The sequence below is a fragment of the Pseudopodoces humilis genome, chromosome 11, assembly GCF_049639895.1.
Source record: "Pseudopodoces humilis isolate 2021_Gansu_Grassland_sample_001 chromosome 11, ASM4963989v1, whole genome shotgun sequence".
NCBI lineage: Eukaryota > Metazoa > Chordata > Aves > Passeriformes > Paridae > Pseudopodoces > Pseudopodoces humilis.
Window position 1 is genome coordinate 21,355,125 of NC_142210.1, and position 16,042 is coordinate 21,371,166.

Genomic DNA, 16,042 nt, shown 5'->3' on the forward strand with positions numbered 1-16,042 from the left:
ATTAGTATTTTAATCAGTTTTTTCCTTATTACTGTATTTGGTATTATCTGAATGTTACAGTTGGGCGCTTCACTGCGCTCCGTGGGGGACAAAACAAGGCAGAAAGGACGAAAACTGACTGAAATGAAGTGCTGAGGGGGGTTTGGTCCCAGGACTGACTCCAGATGTGCCCTTCTGAGCTGCTTGCATCTGTCCCGTGTAGCTCGGTGGGAAGGATCCCACCGCCCTTTGGAGGATGAGGATGGGAAATGCTGAGCATCGCTCTCCTGCTCTCCCCCTGCCCGGGGCAAGAGAACCATCCAGCCTTATTGTTCCAGGACAGCCCTGGCAGAAAACTGTCCTCTAGCTCACAAACTTCCAGCATCAGCAGCATTTACCGAATAAATCACCGTGCTTCAACTTTTCCTCTCCGGTTCTGAGCCTCCTAAAGAGCAGAATTCCATCACTTCTTTCATCACTCTAATATTCCTTTAAACAACTGTATCATGGGATCTATTGTACTTAGCTGTAGTATTTCTACCGTACAGCCCATGTTTTTCATCACAGGAAGCAGCTTGAACTGCTTATAACACATGGAGTAGATATTTGTCTTGTTTTAGAACAGCTTTATATCGTTCAGCTGGCTTTCCAGCCTCTTCTGTGTCTAAAGATAAGTACGTTTAAGGATAATCCTGAAGTTTTTATCTTCTGCATCGCCAGCCCACGCTTTCGTTACTGTTCTGTGTTGCACTGCTCCAGGCAGCTTTGAACAGCCTTAGCTTGACAATTAAGGGAGTGAACTGGCAAAACTGCTAATTTCTCCCCCTTTCCTTTCACTCTTATCTCGTATTCTCTAAGGTACACGTCTTTATCTACATGTTTCCAAGAAGGTGTTCAATTAATAACTCAGACAAGTCAGAGCTGATAGGATCTTTTCATGTATTAATTTAACTCTTCCTTTCAAACGGAGTGCCAGAAAAATCACTGTTTTCATGTTTTCTCTATTTATTCTGGCTGGATTTTTTAATTGAAGTTACATGCTGTAGTCCTTTGATTCTGCTCCCAAGAAATTATCAGGGATTATAGCAGTGGCCTTACAGGTAACAGGGGGTTCTCACTGATGTCTTGAAGAGTGGCTTTCTTCCCTGTTAACGTTGATTTTAAATTGTTTTTATTTACAGCAAAAAGATAGACCCACAGACTTAGCCAGGCAGAATATAGAAGTATTATTAGGTGGTTTGTTACTCAGCTTGCTGTGTTTGGGTGTTTTCTCTGATAGTAAGAATGCAACTCAGCTAATGAGTAAAACAAAATTTCAGTGGACAATCACAAGACTTGTCCAAAGGCAGAGGTTTATTGGTGCGTATATGTGAATTATTTTGCAGTTACAGAGAATGATGTTTGAAACTCCCCATTCTTTCATCAAATATGAAGGACAATATGTTCAGTTTCCACCTGTGTTGGTCTTGCAGCAGGTTTCAACTTGCAATAAGAGCTAAGTTGATTTGATATTAGGAAAATAAATCCTTTTGGTTCTTATCTACAGTTTAAATTGTAAGTCCTGAGAAGAAACTCTTGTCCTGTGAGCTGTGAGATGCAGAAAAACCACAGTCCTTGGTGGCTAGAACTGGAGATGAGGATGTCCCATACCACAGAGCAGCAGGTTCTTCAGTGAACATGAAATGTATAAATTTCCCTGAGAAAACAGGTAACCAATTCACTAAAACATGATGTTCTATACTGAGAAAAATCTTTAAAACCCCTCTCAGGGAGCCTTTTTTGTTTTGTTTTTTTTTAATTGGAAGTGAAGTTAATGATTCTTTATTGGTGTTTTTAACGCCAAAATATTATTTATAAAGTATTTTATAGCTTTCTATTCCTATGACTTATAAGTCCATGTTCTAACTGCTTTCAGAGAGAGCAGCCATCATGAATTTGAAACTAAATAGATGGCAAATTCTGAAAAATGGCAGTAGACACTCCTGATTTTCCTTATGAAATCACAGCAACCTTTCAGTGAACCATTTCCCAGAAAAAAATGTATAGAATCTGTAAGTAGTGTTAGGCAGTACAAAAATTGTCATGCAATACAGGAAAAAAATACCCTTTAATAAGCTTTTTGATAATATTAATTTTTCTACCGAGTTGACTTTTCATTCTCCAATCACGAGGACTTTCCACAAGGATTTTTTTTCCTCAGAAAAAACATTTTTAATGTAGCAAAATTACACCACCAGGACAAAAAGCTGGTTTATACCCAGTGAGGATCATAAACACAAATTGCTGGCTTTGTGATTAGTCCAGTGGTTTAGTTGTCAATTGATTTCATGGAAATCTTGTGAGTAGAAAGTTCAAGCTTAAAAGGCTCAGGGATACAGCAGTTCTGGAATATTTCCAGCATTTTGCTTCTATTTCCAGGTTTATCTTGGTAGTACCACCAAAGCAGGTGACACATGAAGCCACAGGTCACACAGGAAGCCGTAGGTGATCTAATGGCTTGGCAATGTTACACTTTAAAATTCAGCTTAGTCTTGTAATAAAGCCTGTTCACATCATGTTTTAAGTGTGTTTCTCAACAGCAAGTTCTGGCCAACTGTTACAGATAGTTCAGGATTTTTCAGCTTAAAATAAAAAAGGAACAACATTTAAAAAGGTGGAAGTCTATCAAAGCGAAGCCCTGCAACATTTTATTTTCCTTTTTTAAATAAAGTATAGCTGGGCCTTTGGGTGTTTTCCATCTTGAAGTTTGTGCAAGGTAAATTGAAATGAGCCGTTTCTAACAATTAAAAGATAAATGCATCATTGGTTGAAGATTTGGGAACCAAATGTGAAGCCAAGGGAGACATTCTTGGGAGCTCATTGGTGTAGAGGCAGATCATGGCTGTCCCCAGGTTGCTGCTTGGCAAGGAGGGATATGGACTGACAGTGTTCCTTAAAGGAATGCTTCAAGGACAAAATGAGAACACTTCCATAGGGTGCAGCCATCAATCAGCAGAGAGATGTTCTTGTACACCAAGTGCAACCCAGCAGAGCTTTCCAGTGATCATAAAGCACTGGCCAACACAGGAGCTGCTCCAGTAATTACAGATTACATTAAGTAGCCAGTAAAAGCCAACAGCCAACTACCAGGCAAACCTTTTATACATTATTAAAATCATATCCTTCCCAGAAGATTCAAGCTAATAAAATTGAACTTGATAATGCAATCAGTAAAAAGCAGGTTTTAAAAAAAAAAATAAAATTCTGCTTTGTTGATAATGTCTCAAGGAATCCTATGTTTTATATAGTGCCTAATATACGTAAGTGTGGAAATAATCCATCAGGCACATTAACAGTTTCAGTTGCACATTCCCTGAGACTGCCTTGAATTTTTTATAATTACAGTTTATTAAGAAATAATTGTTTTTATCAAGTGTGGCTTGCACTTAGATTAAAGGCTGCGGTTACATAATATTTCAGCAATTAAAATATAGAAAAATTTTAGAAGTATGAAATTGGAAGGATTTTTCTCATGTATCAAGAAGCTAGTTTGCCTTCCTGAGCAACTGCCTGGGACAGTTTGTTACAGGCCCTGAAAAATAAGAAATATTAGAGGTTTGACATAAAAAAAGGAAGAGGGAAGAAACACTTTATAGGTAAAGAGACCAATATTTCCTGCTAACATTTTTAATAAATCACTTACGAGTGTGTATTTTCTATGGAGTCCTTAAAGGAGTCCAGGTGTGCCTGACCCTCAGACCAAAAATTTCTGAAAACTTGGTATTTTGAGGGATTGACTGAATAAGAAATTTTCTTCTTGTTGGCCAAGACAGTATATTTTATTATATAATAGAACCAGGGTCACCTGTGTTTGAGAATTGACACTACACAGCAGCTGCTTTTGTGAGGTTATTGGTCAGACTTTGATTTCATATGAGTCTTAAAATGTTAAAATAAGGTATATACTATTCCCTTGTATCTTATACAAAGTCTAAGAAAAAGGTTAATATTGAAGAATATTCTATGACTGGATTAGTTTTCTGTTTCTGTGAACCTAAAGGATCTGAGACCCAGCTGTAAAACTGTCAGCAAACAAGTTGAGTGTGCACTGAACATCTAGAACACAGCTCAAAGCAGAATGTGGGCAGATTTTCTGTGTAATTAAAAAATAAATATGGCTAAGATAAATCAGTTTCATCATCTATTTTACACACAGAGCACTGTAGCTGCAACAATCTCTCTCTTCAGTCATTAGCTGGCATGGTAGAACAAGATCCAGCCGTGCCAAGTGAGGACCTACATGTTTACTCTTTCTTTGGGTCTTCCAAAATGATTAGAAATGTTTCAATTTTGTGCATTAGACCACAGCTATTACCTAAAGCAAGAAGTACTGCCTGCTCTGTTCCTGGGGAAGGAAATACTGTTTCCAGCAGGAGTTAACTGTGAGTTTGTAATTCTTTATTTAGGCAGTTTGTTACTCCAGGCCTGGATATAGTCTTAGCTATGGCTTTTGAACAAAAATTGTCCCAATAAAGTCTATTTTTACTTTTTAAAGTCAGATTGCTTATTTCCAAACCAAAGTGTAGATTCCTATTTTTGTTAAAAAAAACAAACCCAGAGCAAACCCTCTTATCCCTGGCCTGATTCCTTGTTGTTCACTGTCTCAGAAAACTTGTCTGGAGCAGCAAATAGATCCAGGAGTAGCAGCACAGCAGACCAAAGTCAGCCCATGTGCAGGTCCAGTGCAGTCCTTGGAGCAGTGCCTGCTGAACCTGGGGCTGAATTTCTTCTCTATCTTCACTGTGTGAGTAGATATTCTGTTTCACTTCTTCAGAGGTGCCCAAGAAAACTTTGTAATTGATGTTTTCCACTCATTTTCTTTCTCTGCTGGTTCTGTATTTTGGTAGAATCGTGTTTCCTCAACTTTCAGATGTGTGCTTGGACGCTGGAAAAACTCACTCTCATGCATAATGAAAGAGGAAAAGTTACAGAGGAGAAATTTCTTGGCTGGAGTCTCCATTCCTGCTCTGTATCTTGCTCTACAAGCTCCCACAGCAAGTGAGTGGTAGAGCCAAGAATAGAACACCACTTCTCTGACACCCAGTCCAGTGCCTTAACCCCTGCCTCCCGTGAGAAATTTTGTTTCACTTTTCTGTGCAGTGCAAAGATAAGATCATATTTTATTTTGGTGCCTAAATTGATCTCTAGGGTGAGTGAATAGAGTTGGGAAATAGCCAGAGAATAACACAATGTAAATAGTGAAATGTAAGGAGGTTATATATATAACACTACAGCCTCTCAGACTGCTGTGTGTCTAGATAGAATTAATTAAAAACTGTATGAAGCATTTGAGTTCTTTCAGGATTGTTTTGAGCACATGAGGACTTCTTTAGTGAGAAAACAGGATTTATTTTGCTCAGCTGTATTTTGTTTGAGAGCAGCCAGTGGAGAAGTTCTTTGCTCTGTAACATGAAGGGCTTTTCCTCCCTGGTAGCACTTGCTTTGTTGGGATAACAGCAGGTGTTGTGTTGCCTGTGTGGGGATAGCAAAGGAAATCTGGGAGAAAGATGGAATTAACGTGGGTTGGTTAGTTTTTCCTCCAGAAAGAGTCTGAGTTAGCGTGGGTTGGTTAGTTTGTCCTCCAGAAAGAGTCTGAGTTAGCGTGGGTTGGTTAGTTTGTCCTCCAGAAAGAGCCTGAGTTGTGGCAGATCAGGGAGGTGTCACCTTGCACTCAATTTCAGGCAAAGTACATGTGAGCAAGAGGCAAGTGCTAAGTGCCAGAGGTGAAACCTGGATCCCACCTCTCTTTTAAATGGGTTTGAAGAGCAAATATTTTGGAAATATTTTTTTCCCAAAGTCTCTCATACACCATGAAGGGAAGAGAGATTGCTGTAAAAGGATAGAAAAGAGGTCACTGTAGCTTTCTGCCTGTGTTCTTTAGCCATGTGTATTTTTAATACAGGAATTTGCAATAAAAACTGCTGAAATGCATTAGAAAATTACCCTACATTATTCCAGGTACCTGGAATTGTGGGTGCACACACAAATTGCTGGGGACAAGATGAAGCGTGACCTTACAGCACCACTGGGACAGGGGCTTCCTTCTCCACTGATGGCAGAATAACACATTTCCTTGCTCACTGGCTAGAAAGGATTAGGAATTTTTTGGCAGTGCTTTACACTTGGGAACTCTTTATTTCTCACCATTGAAACATTTTGTGGGAACACGCCGGTTTCAGTGAAACTTCTGTAATAAAATGTTTCTTTTCAGGCTAGGATTTAGAGGGGGATGGGCTCTAACCCCGATCTGCTTCTCTGAGAAGAAGGATTTAACCCCCAAAGTCTTCACATTCCAAGAGAGTCTGAATTCTCAGTTATGATGATGTTAAGAGTGCTTTTTTATTTTTTTATTTTTTTTCCCTGTGCTTCTGTAGAAACAAACAAAACCCCCAAACAACAAGCAAATCCCACTTCTGAGGTCATCTTGTTGTGATTGAGAGTGCTTCTGAAAGGATTTCTGGGATGGGAAAAATTATTTTCCTTCTCTTTCAACTTTGCACCTCACCACTCTGTCATGAACTTTGCATGTGAGATTTTGCTCTTGATGAATGAGCTCTCAGCCATAAAGGCTGCTGTAAACTAGGCTTAAGGACTTCCCTGAAAAATGAAAACCAAAAGGCTAAACCACAGTTACCTTAGGAAATGTGAAGAAAGAGAAAAATGAAATCTTTGCTCTCCTGCTTCTTCTGTAGGGTTTTGTCACTCATTTCTCGCAGATTCTCCTGTGCAGAATTGGCTGCTCCTGCTCAAATATGAGAGGTGGATGGAGCATTGCTGTGTGATCAGGGAGGCTCTGCTGGGATCTCGAGGGACTGGCAGGCGATGGGATGGCTCTGCTGGAACTGATCAACATCAACACCAGCCCTGATGCTTCATCTGAAGGAAATCACAAATTGGCTCTTCACCCTCATGGGGCTTTTTTTGGCTCCTGCAGTTAGGAGTGCCAGCTGCAGCGTGAAATAAATGTAAATTCCATCATTGTTCCTTCTGGAATCTGACACCTATTGTTATTTACTGCTTGTTGTATTGTGGCTATATATATTTTTTTGTCATTATCTGTGTGACAATTGAAAGAAAAGAGCTGAATTTTGACCTCAGATAAGTGTGGATGACCAGTTCTTATACTCTGCCTTCTTCCAGGCAGCAGATACCAAGAGGCTTCAGGAGTGTCAGAGTGGTCATATCTTTACGCAGAGTTGTATCAAAGTGAAAACTTTAAATCTTACAAATCATTTCACATATGCTCATCCTTCTCTGGGGGAAAAAGATGGTCTAAGAGTTGTTTAGTGTGCTCTTAATTATGGTGATGAGTGCAGAAAGAAAGAAACAAATAGGAATATTTTAGAAAAACTTGTAAAGAGATTTTTAAAAATAATTACTCTGTAGTCGAGGTATGGTGACACTGCACTTGATGAGTTTTTAACATACATTGGGTTTAAGTGCCATGGATTTCTTTGGGGATTCCGTATCTAGCAGAAAGTTCTGAGCAGTGCTATCTGTACCCATGTCCTAAGCAGAAGGAGCAACTCCTAACATACAAGGGAGTAATTCTGACCTGATGAGGGAAGAGCAGAGCACCCTGGGCTGCTGCCAGCTGCAGGCGCTGTCTGTGTGTGCCCTGTGTTGATAGAAGGTGTGGGTCGATGTGTGCTCTCATAAAAACCTCCACAAATTCAAACAGCAGTGCCCTGAGGATCCTTTCCCTCTTTGTGTCTCTCAGAAATCGCTTCCAAATCAACTCTGAATGTAGCTAAATAAAGTCTGGCACTGAATTTGTGTTTTAATAGCGATGATTCCTATGCACAAAGTGATTTGGAAACACTTTCAAAGAGGACAAGCATGGTTTGTCTCAGCTAGTGTGGAAGTCCTACAAAATTCCTAGTGAAAGATTACACCAGAATGGAATATTTGCTGGGTGCTGGAGGGCAAAGGAAATAAAAACATTTAACAGCTTTTCTAAGTGATTCTTGTGTGTATCTCAAATTTGCTTCTGACAAATGGTTTTATTCAGTATTAGTTTTAATAAATTGAAAGCGTTTTTCATTTCTAAGTAGTTTCTGCTCAGTCTTTGAACCTTGAGGCTGACTGTTTTAATTCCACAGGGTCTGGAGGATGGGGTTCTTTGTTTTGGTACAATAACCACACTATAACCAGCCACCATTTTCTGTTCCTTGCTCTCTTAACTTCCATTTTTTATGTGACACTATTTGCATTTTAGCTCCAGCAGGCATCAAATAAGAAGTTTAATTAAAAATGTTATTGGAGGTCCAATTTAAGATCAAAGATCACATGCTATCAGAGATCCAGTTCTTTGATACCACAATAATAGGTACCTTAGAAGTTGTCAGATGGGTTAGATTAGATAGTCATTTATTTTAGCTTGTTTCCTTTTCCTTAGTACTCATTCCAGATACTATAACGTGCTAGAAGTTTTAAGAAGAAGCAGTAATTTCTAAACTGAAAAGTAAAAAGCTCCAAATTTAAACAAAACTGATCAAAAAATTATGGAAGTAGGAAATTGAGATCTTTAGAATATATAGGACCAAAAGCATAATAAACCTTGACTGAGAGCATAATCCTGAACGCTAACAGAAGTCCGTTTGTTGTAACAAACATTTTGTCTCATTTAATCTTCAAATGTATTACTGCCAGAAAGAATAGAAGCTTCAGGCTTTAATGTGTTGGTTACTCTTGGACTTCAGCTTTAGCTACTGGTGCTGGTAGTGTGTCCCACTGAAAAGACCATTTTAATTATCCTTGTCATTGAAGTCCGTGCATGTGTGTTATTTACAGATCATTCTTTAAACTGCTAAATAAGCTGTGTACTCAGATGGGAACAAGAGATAAAATTAGGCTGTGCCGCCATCAGAGCACAACAGCAGTGTGTGAATTTGAGCTCCTTGCAGAGCTGCTGACACAAAACTCAAGGCAGAGGAGAGGTTGGTTCCTTGACTGTACATCTGCACAGAGCGCCCAGGTCTCACAGGACATTAATCACCTCTGCAGAGATGCAAGAACCCTCCACTTCTAACACAGCCCACGGCAGTTAATGGAGCTGGCAATGTGCTTTTACCTTTTGTTCTACTTCTGGATCACTTTGATTTTAGATTAAGTAATCTTAATATCTGTTTGGTAGAAAACGGCACCTTTTTTTTTTTTTTTTTTAATACTTTCACATATATAAATTATTTTAACAGCTCTTCCGGCTCATAAATCATAACTAGGTTGGTTCTAATACATTTGAACTATCAGCCAGTATGTGCAGAATGTTATCAGTTTTCATGTGTTACAGATAGCGGAGGTGGAAAAGTGGTTTTCGAATGGTGTTGAGCTACTGCAAAGATTTTCCATTTGCTTCTGAGCCATTGCCTTTGTGCCGTCTCGGGGATTGGGTTGAAAGGGAGGGGCTACGACCTGCCAGGAGGGGCTCCACAAAGCTTCCTTTGGTACCAATGGAATCCAAAAATGCCCAGAGAGCTGTGATTCCCCCAGACAGACAGACAGACAGACGAGCAGAACTCCGGCTCCTGCTTCCCAACCCCCAAAAGACTTTAAACCACTTTCCACTTTTTTTTTTTCTGACCCCGAAGTGGCTTTGGAAACGCGGCAGGAATGCAAATAAACGTGTAAGAGTCAGTCTAATCGGGCATCCAGTCCTCAGAACTTCATTACTCTTCGTTATCTGAAAAACTGCAAATAAGAAGGGAAACGCCAGCAGGGCAGAGATGCATTGTCACATTGCAGACTTGGTGTTAGGAGGGATACTTGTGAATGCTAACAGAAAGCCTAACGACCAAAATTCGCTACTTGGGTTCAGCCTTGTGAATGGACACTATTTTTAGAAATGAATTCAATTGAAAAATCCTTATTTTCCATGTAAATGGACAACTTGTTTAAATTCAGAGACAAAAAAAACCTGGGGTTAAGTGTAAGACCCACAATTCGATTTGCATGTTGAGTAATTCAGACTGTAATAGAAGCTTTGTCATGTTAAGGTTAGGTCTTTCCTGTGGCTGTTCAAGTGGGCTCTAAAGACTTTTTAACGTGTTGCAGGATATTAAGGGGGGAAGGCTTGACCTACATCCATTTTTTTTCAGACCCACTTCTGCAGGTTTCATCACACTCCCCGTGTCTCGCACGTGGGACATTGCTGAGGGCAGGATAGGTGCCCAATTGCCTACATACAATTTCATCAGGAAAGGTATATGATTTATTGCCCTGTAAAGGGTTTTGACATGAAGCCTGTGAAAAGCACTATATAAATGCCAATACAATATAAAACGTCACACAAATACTTTGCTCATTAATTCTGACCCTGTGCTTTTGTACTGGAGAGAAATGAGAGTGAAATATGAATGTGTTCCTTATGCTTTAAGGGGAAAAATGGGGCTGTGGATTTTATAAAGGCTGATGTGTTAACCTGCCTTTGTGGCTCCTTTAAAGACAAGCAGCAAGAAGGCCACTCCTGCCTGGAAGTTATACCATGAGTGAAAGCAAGTAAAGCCCTAAAAAAGGGCAGCCCCACATTTGTGATGACAGCCCTTGGTCATGACACAGCTTTCACCACACAAAGAGAGGATTTCATTGTTTCATTTCAGAATTCTATTTATTTCAGCACTACCAGCTCTGTCTGCCATCATCCCATTACAATTTTACTCCATACATTTTGTCATATTATCTTTAAACAGCTTAATACCTAAATCTTCCCCAGTCTTTGTGTCCTGTGTTCAGAACGTGGCTGCAGCTGAAGAAACTGTGCTTCACCAGGGTGTTTTAGTGACTTGCTAGAGCTGAGCAGCCCTTGCTCATCTTTGCTTTGGCCAAAGGAGACAACAGCTCCTCAAAGGCCAGATCTCACCAGTTCTCAGCTCCTTCCTCCCGGAAAATCCCTGGGGAGGCCAGGAAGGAAGGGGCATACTGGAAAATCCCCTTTCTCTGCAGAGATTTTCCAGCCTTGCCCAGTTCACTTTGCAGAATGGGAGCCAGCCTGACCCAATGGGTATAAATCACAAAACTCTTGTGTCTGAGCAGCTGAGGTTTTCTCTCATGTCCCTTCATGGTGGGACTTTAGTTTTCTAAAATATTCATGCATCAGCTTTAACTATCACTGTGTACTGAGTAAAATTTGTTCCATTCCTTTACTTTGATTTTAGGCTGCTTTTCAAATTCCTTCCCTCTTTTTGTCTGCGATTTTGATTGTTTCTATTTTCCCTTTAAATAGGATGTTCACTTTCTGCTGATCTTTGCTGACATTTTTCCCTTTTGATTTGTAGTACTATTAATTCCCCTCTGTTCAATGTTTTGTCTACATTCAGAACATGTTTGTTTTTCTCTAGTGGCCTGTAATTACTTTCCCCCTCCTACTCTTTAATTTTTCCAATTACGTTCTCCACTGATGCTCCTTTAAGGGCAAGAAATACTGGGGGTAACCTCCTGAGGATAGTGAATACGATATTTTTGGCCAGAAAAAGTGCTTTTAGTCTTGGCAAATAGCTTGAGTTGGGGATATTGATTGCACCTCTCTGTGGTATAGGGGTAAATGACTTTTTTTGGTTGCAGTTAGATAATATGTGAGTCCTGCTTCATGTTCAGGGATAGTCCTGCATCGTCATCTTCTAGTGGGACTGAGGACAGAGACAAGTGGCCCTGCTGTGCACCTTAAAACAGAAACCTCCAGCTTTTGGCTTTGGGGAAGCCTCTGTGCATTTCAGGTGAGGGGTGGGGGAATGCAATACCCAAAAAACCCCAAATACCAAAGTAACACAGGAAATCTGCCAGGAAGCAGAAAATCAGGTTCGGTTCTCCAGTGTCCCCATTTACCACAGTGGCCTCCACGCCTCTCTTTCAATCTTGCCTCTGGCCTGTTCACTCTCCTCTGCTCTCCTTTCAGTCCCAACGTTGTGGAAATCCAGGTCCTTCCTACAGGCAGAAACAAGATTTACTTACAGCTGGCACCGTGCAGCATTTTCACAGGGAAGCACTTCTCGGGGAGCGCCGTGCAGGGCTCGCTGCTGCTCTCTGAGCGCCTCCCCTCCAATGAATTCATTTAAATCTCGTGTTTTCAGCGGCGCTTCCACCGGGGACAGCCTCGAACCGGGCCTGCTGCACCCCCGGGCCGGCTCGGCTTCCCGGCAGCCGCCGGTACCGGACCCTGAAGCCGCGTCCCCTCCAAACGCGTTTTTTGGGAGAGTTTTCTGCGCTCACTCCCGCGCGGGTGCGCACCCGCAGTGCGGAGCCGCGGCCGCCAGGGGGCGCAGCAGACCGCGCAGGGCAGCGCGGGAGCGCGCAAGGGACGGGACAGCCCGCGCGGGAACGCGCAAAGGACGGGAGAACCCGCGCGGGAACGCGCAAGGGCCGGGAGAACCCGCGCAGGAGCGCGCAAGGGCCGGGAGAGCCCGCGCGGGGACGCGCAGGGCGCTGCGGGAGCGCGCAGGGCAGCGCAGGGCAGCGCAAGGGCCGGGAGAGCCCCCGAGGCTGGCGAGGCTCCGAGCCGCTGCTCCGCACTCTGCCGCCGGCCCCGCGGATCTCTCCGCAAGCGCGGCTCGGGCAGCGCTCCCGGGGGGCTCCCGCACCCCTAAAGTCGTTTAGAGGCAGCGGCGCAGGGCGCAGACAGCGAGGCTTTGTGCAGGAGTGTGCGTGGAGCAGAGCGCAAAGCAGGAATAAAAAGAGAAAAGGGGGAGAGAACAGAAAGAAAGGAAAAGAAAAAAAAAAAGAGCGGTCAGAGTAGGTTTGTTAAGGAATCCGGTAAGTTATAGGAAGCAAAATTAAATGTCTGGTGCTTACACGACGGCATGTTTTACAAGGGAGAAGGAAACTGTGCAGAAAATGCATGGGCTTTTATTGTTGGATTTCATTGCCTGTATTGTGGTGGATGCTTTATGCTACGGAGAGCAAGTTTAATTGAACCAGATCGCTGATTTCATATAGTAGGGGGCATGGGGTGGTTTTTTTTTTTTTGTTTTGTTTTCGGAGTTAACCGTTTCGGGGACTAGAGGCAGGCAGGGCTGAACTCCACATCTCCCGAGTTTCAAGCCAGCAAATAAAAACACATTACATAAAAACAAACACCGAGCCCAGTTATCAAAGCCTCAATCTCTAGCTATTATTTTCCCTTGTATTCGGTGCCTTTTTTTTTTTTTTTTTAAATCACATCTGTCGTTCCCAGCCTTTCCCAGGACTGCAAAGCAAAGTGGACAGCTTCCATGTGACCACCTAGTACAGGAGGCATTTTCTGCTGGGAAACTTTGCAGTGTTTTTCTCCTTTCCTTTCCTTCTGAGAGCTCAGAAAAGAAAATGTACAATCTTCCCAGTGATTAAAGTCTCCGTATTTGTCTTCAGACTTATCGGGTTTATCCAAACTTTTGTGTGTGTGTGTGTATCCCCCCGCCCCCCCTCCTGTGCATTTGTAAAGTAGCCCCATCTAGCAATGATAAATATCCCTGTTGATCACTTGATTGATTACCTCTCGGAAAGGTCACGCGGGCTTGCAGTAATTTCCTTTTGCCTAAGGCTCCCTTTTCACTTTTACTCCCGCACGACAGCTCCAAGTATACAGGATCTTTATTTTTGATTTTTAACCCCTAAATAGCTCCCCGAAAAACAATGCGTTGGTGAAAAGAAGGAGGGAAATCAGCCGGCGGCTCCGCGCTGCCCCAGCCCTGCCGCGCTCTCCCGGGGCGGGTTTGGGGAGGGAGAGCCTCCCTCCCCTGCTCTCCTGTGGACTGAGAATTCGGATTTAAACAACCAGACAAGCTATTAATTTACCCATGCTACCCAGGGTCCTGAACCCAATTAATTTCTAATAATTACAGCCCAAGGGGGCTGGAGAGATCCCTCTGCCTCTTTCTAGCCTTGCCACTTCGCGGCACCGAGGTCAGCATATAATAATAAAGTGTATATTTTGAAAGTGATCAGCAGAACAGTGAGTTATTGCAATGAATGAAAATTGTTTCCATTTTGGCTAATTGAGCCCGTGGCTGAAAGCTGGAGTTCTGAGACTAAATAAAGAGGACTGTTTTATTTCGACGTGGGCTGGAAATCCCTGCATAGCTTTTCGGTCACCCAGCAAGAAGCTTAATTTCTTAACAGCAAACCTGAAATCAAGCGTTGGGTAAACAGTATTAATAATTGCATTACAATGATTAAATTAATCTTACTGGTAGCTAGGAGAATATAGATTGAGATTGAATAACACGATGTAAAGTTCACTGCACAAAGACAATAGCACAACAAATACCTCGATAAAGAATTCCAACTTTTCTCCAAGAAGACTGCGGGGCTTGTTCAATTATAATGTAAGGAAGAGAAAATTTCCTGTTACGGGGAAATCACTGAAACCCGCGTATGAGGGGGTGCCTTTAGTCTCCCAGCCTGTATTAGAAATAGATTTAATTCCGCCCCTCCATCCGGAAAAATATATCCCCGAATTTTAATCTCTGTTTCTGCCCGTGGATCTGCTGAAAGCGACCCCGCATCCCCGCCGCCAGTCGCTTCCCACCCGGGAGGGAGCGGAGGCTCTGGGGAGCTTCCCCGCACGAACGAAACGGAATTCCCGGGGGGCTGCCCGGGACTTTTCGGGGAAGGGGGCGAAGGCGACGGGGCCGAGCGGGCGATGCCGGGGCCGCCGGGCGGGCAGCGGGGGGCGGCGGCCGGAGCCCCGGGCGGGCGGCGCGGCACCTGCCGGGCTCCCGGGGCCGCTGGGACCGCGGGCAGGTGGCGGTGACAGGCGGGCACGGCCCGGGGTCAGGGCTGCCCGTCCGGGAAAGCCGCATCTGTGTCCCCGGCCCCGCACGGGGCTCGGGTGCCAGCGGCTCCCCGGGCACGGGGGAAGGACGCGCATCTCTGGCCGGGCGGAGGCTTTGCCGGTTAAACCGGGGCCGCGGCAGGCGGGGGGAGTTTTGCAAAGTTCACGGGCGTTTTCATTTTTCCCAAGTGACCCGGCATCGCAGGTCGGGGTGTGTGCGTGGGGTGATCTGGGGACAGCTCGGCGCGGCCCCGCAAGGAAAGGCTCTGTTTGCGAGCGAGGTCGGGGGTCGTGCAGTACCAGGACCCCGAGAGCAGCCCCGGCTGCCGGCCCGGCCCCGCGCATCCCCCGCGCATCTCCCGCGCATCCCCCGCGCAGCCCCTGGCCGCTCCCCGGCTGTCCCGGCCCTGCCTCCGCCGGGGCAGAGTGGCCCAGCTGCTCCCGGGACAGCCCGGACAGGGCACCCCGATGGGTGCAGGGGGTTGGGAGAGGCCCCTGCCCTCCTGCCCTTCCTGCTCCGGGGGCGTTAGGTGCGCCCCTGCCCGGCTGCGGGGGGGTGTGGAGTGGGCAGAGAGGAGCTGCGTGTCCTTAAAAAAAAAAAATAAAGAAAAATCCAAGTTATAAACGACAAAGAACGACTGTCATCAAGGACGGCTCCGCAGTGCGGGTTCAAGTGTTTGCGCCTGTGTGCCGGGCGTTTGGGGCAGCAGCGGGGGATCCGCGGTGCCCCCGCCCCACCCGCGGGGTTGTCACCGGTGGGGTCCGGGGGGGCCGGGCCGGGCGGGAGGCGCTCCACGGGCGGCCCCGATCCGCAGCACCGGCAGCAGGGGGGTGGGAGGTGGGATTGAAGGGGGAAGGGGCGATGCTGAGGATTTTATTAAAACAAAAAGTTGAGCAGCGTGTATGTACTGGCGCAGCCCCGAGTCTGAAAGATTGTAATTTTCTTTTATGGTGTCTGGCAGGATTTGCAACAGATATTAATGGGAACATAAATAGCGCATTGAAGGTATTGAACAAAACTGTTTAATGCAAGGAGGTTGTACCAGGGGAAGATCTATACGTAGTTTGGATTGATTCATATCTCGGACACAGCCATCCCCTAAAGGAGTTCCCAATTTCTGCGTGCTCCCTCTTTGATTGGCAAACCCTGTAATTAAAACAGATTAGAGCGGTCCATGTTACTGTTTTTAAAACGCTTTTTTTCTGCCCAACCGGTGGTGGCTGAGCAGAGTTCAAGGTGGCGAAAAAGTGTGCGCGCCGGGAAAGTGTACGATTTCATGG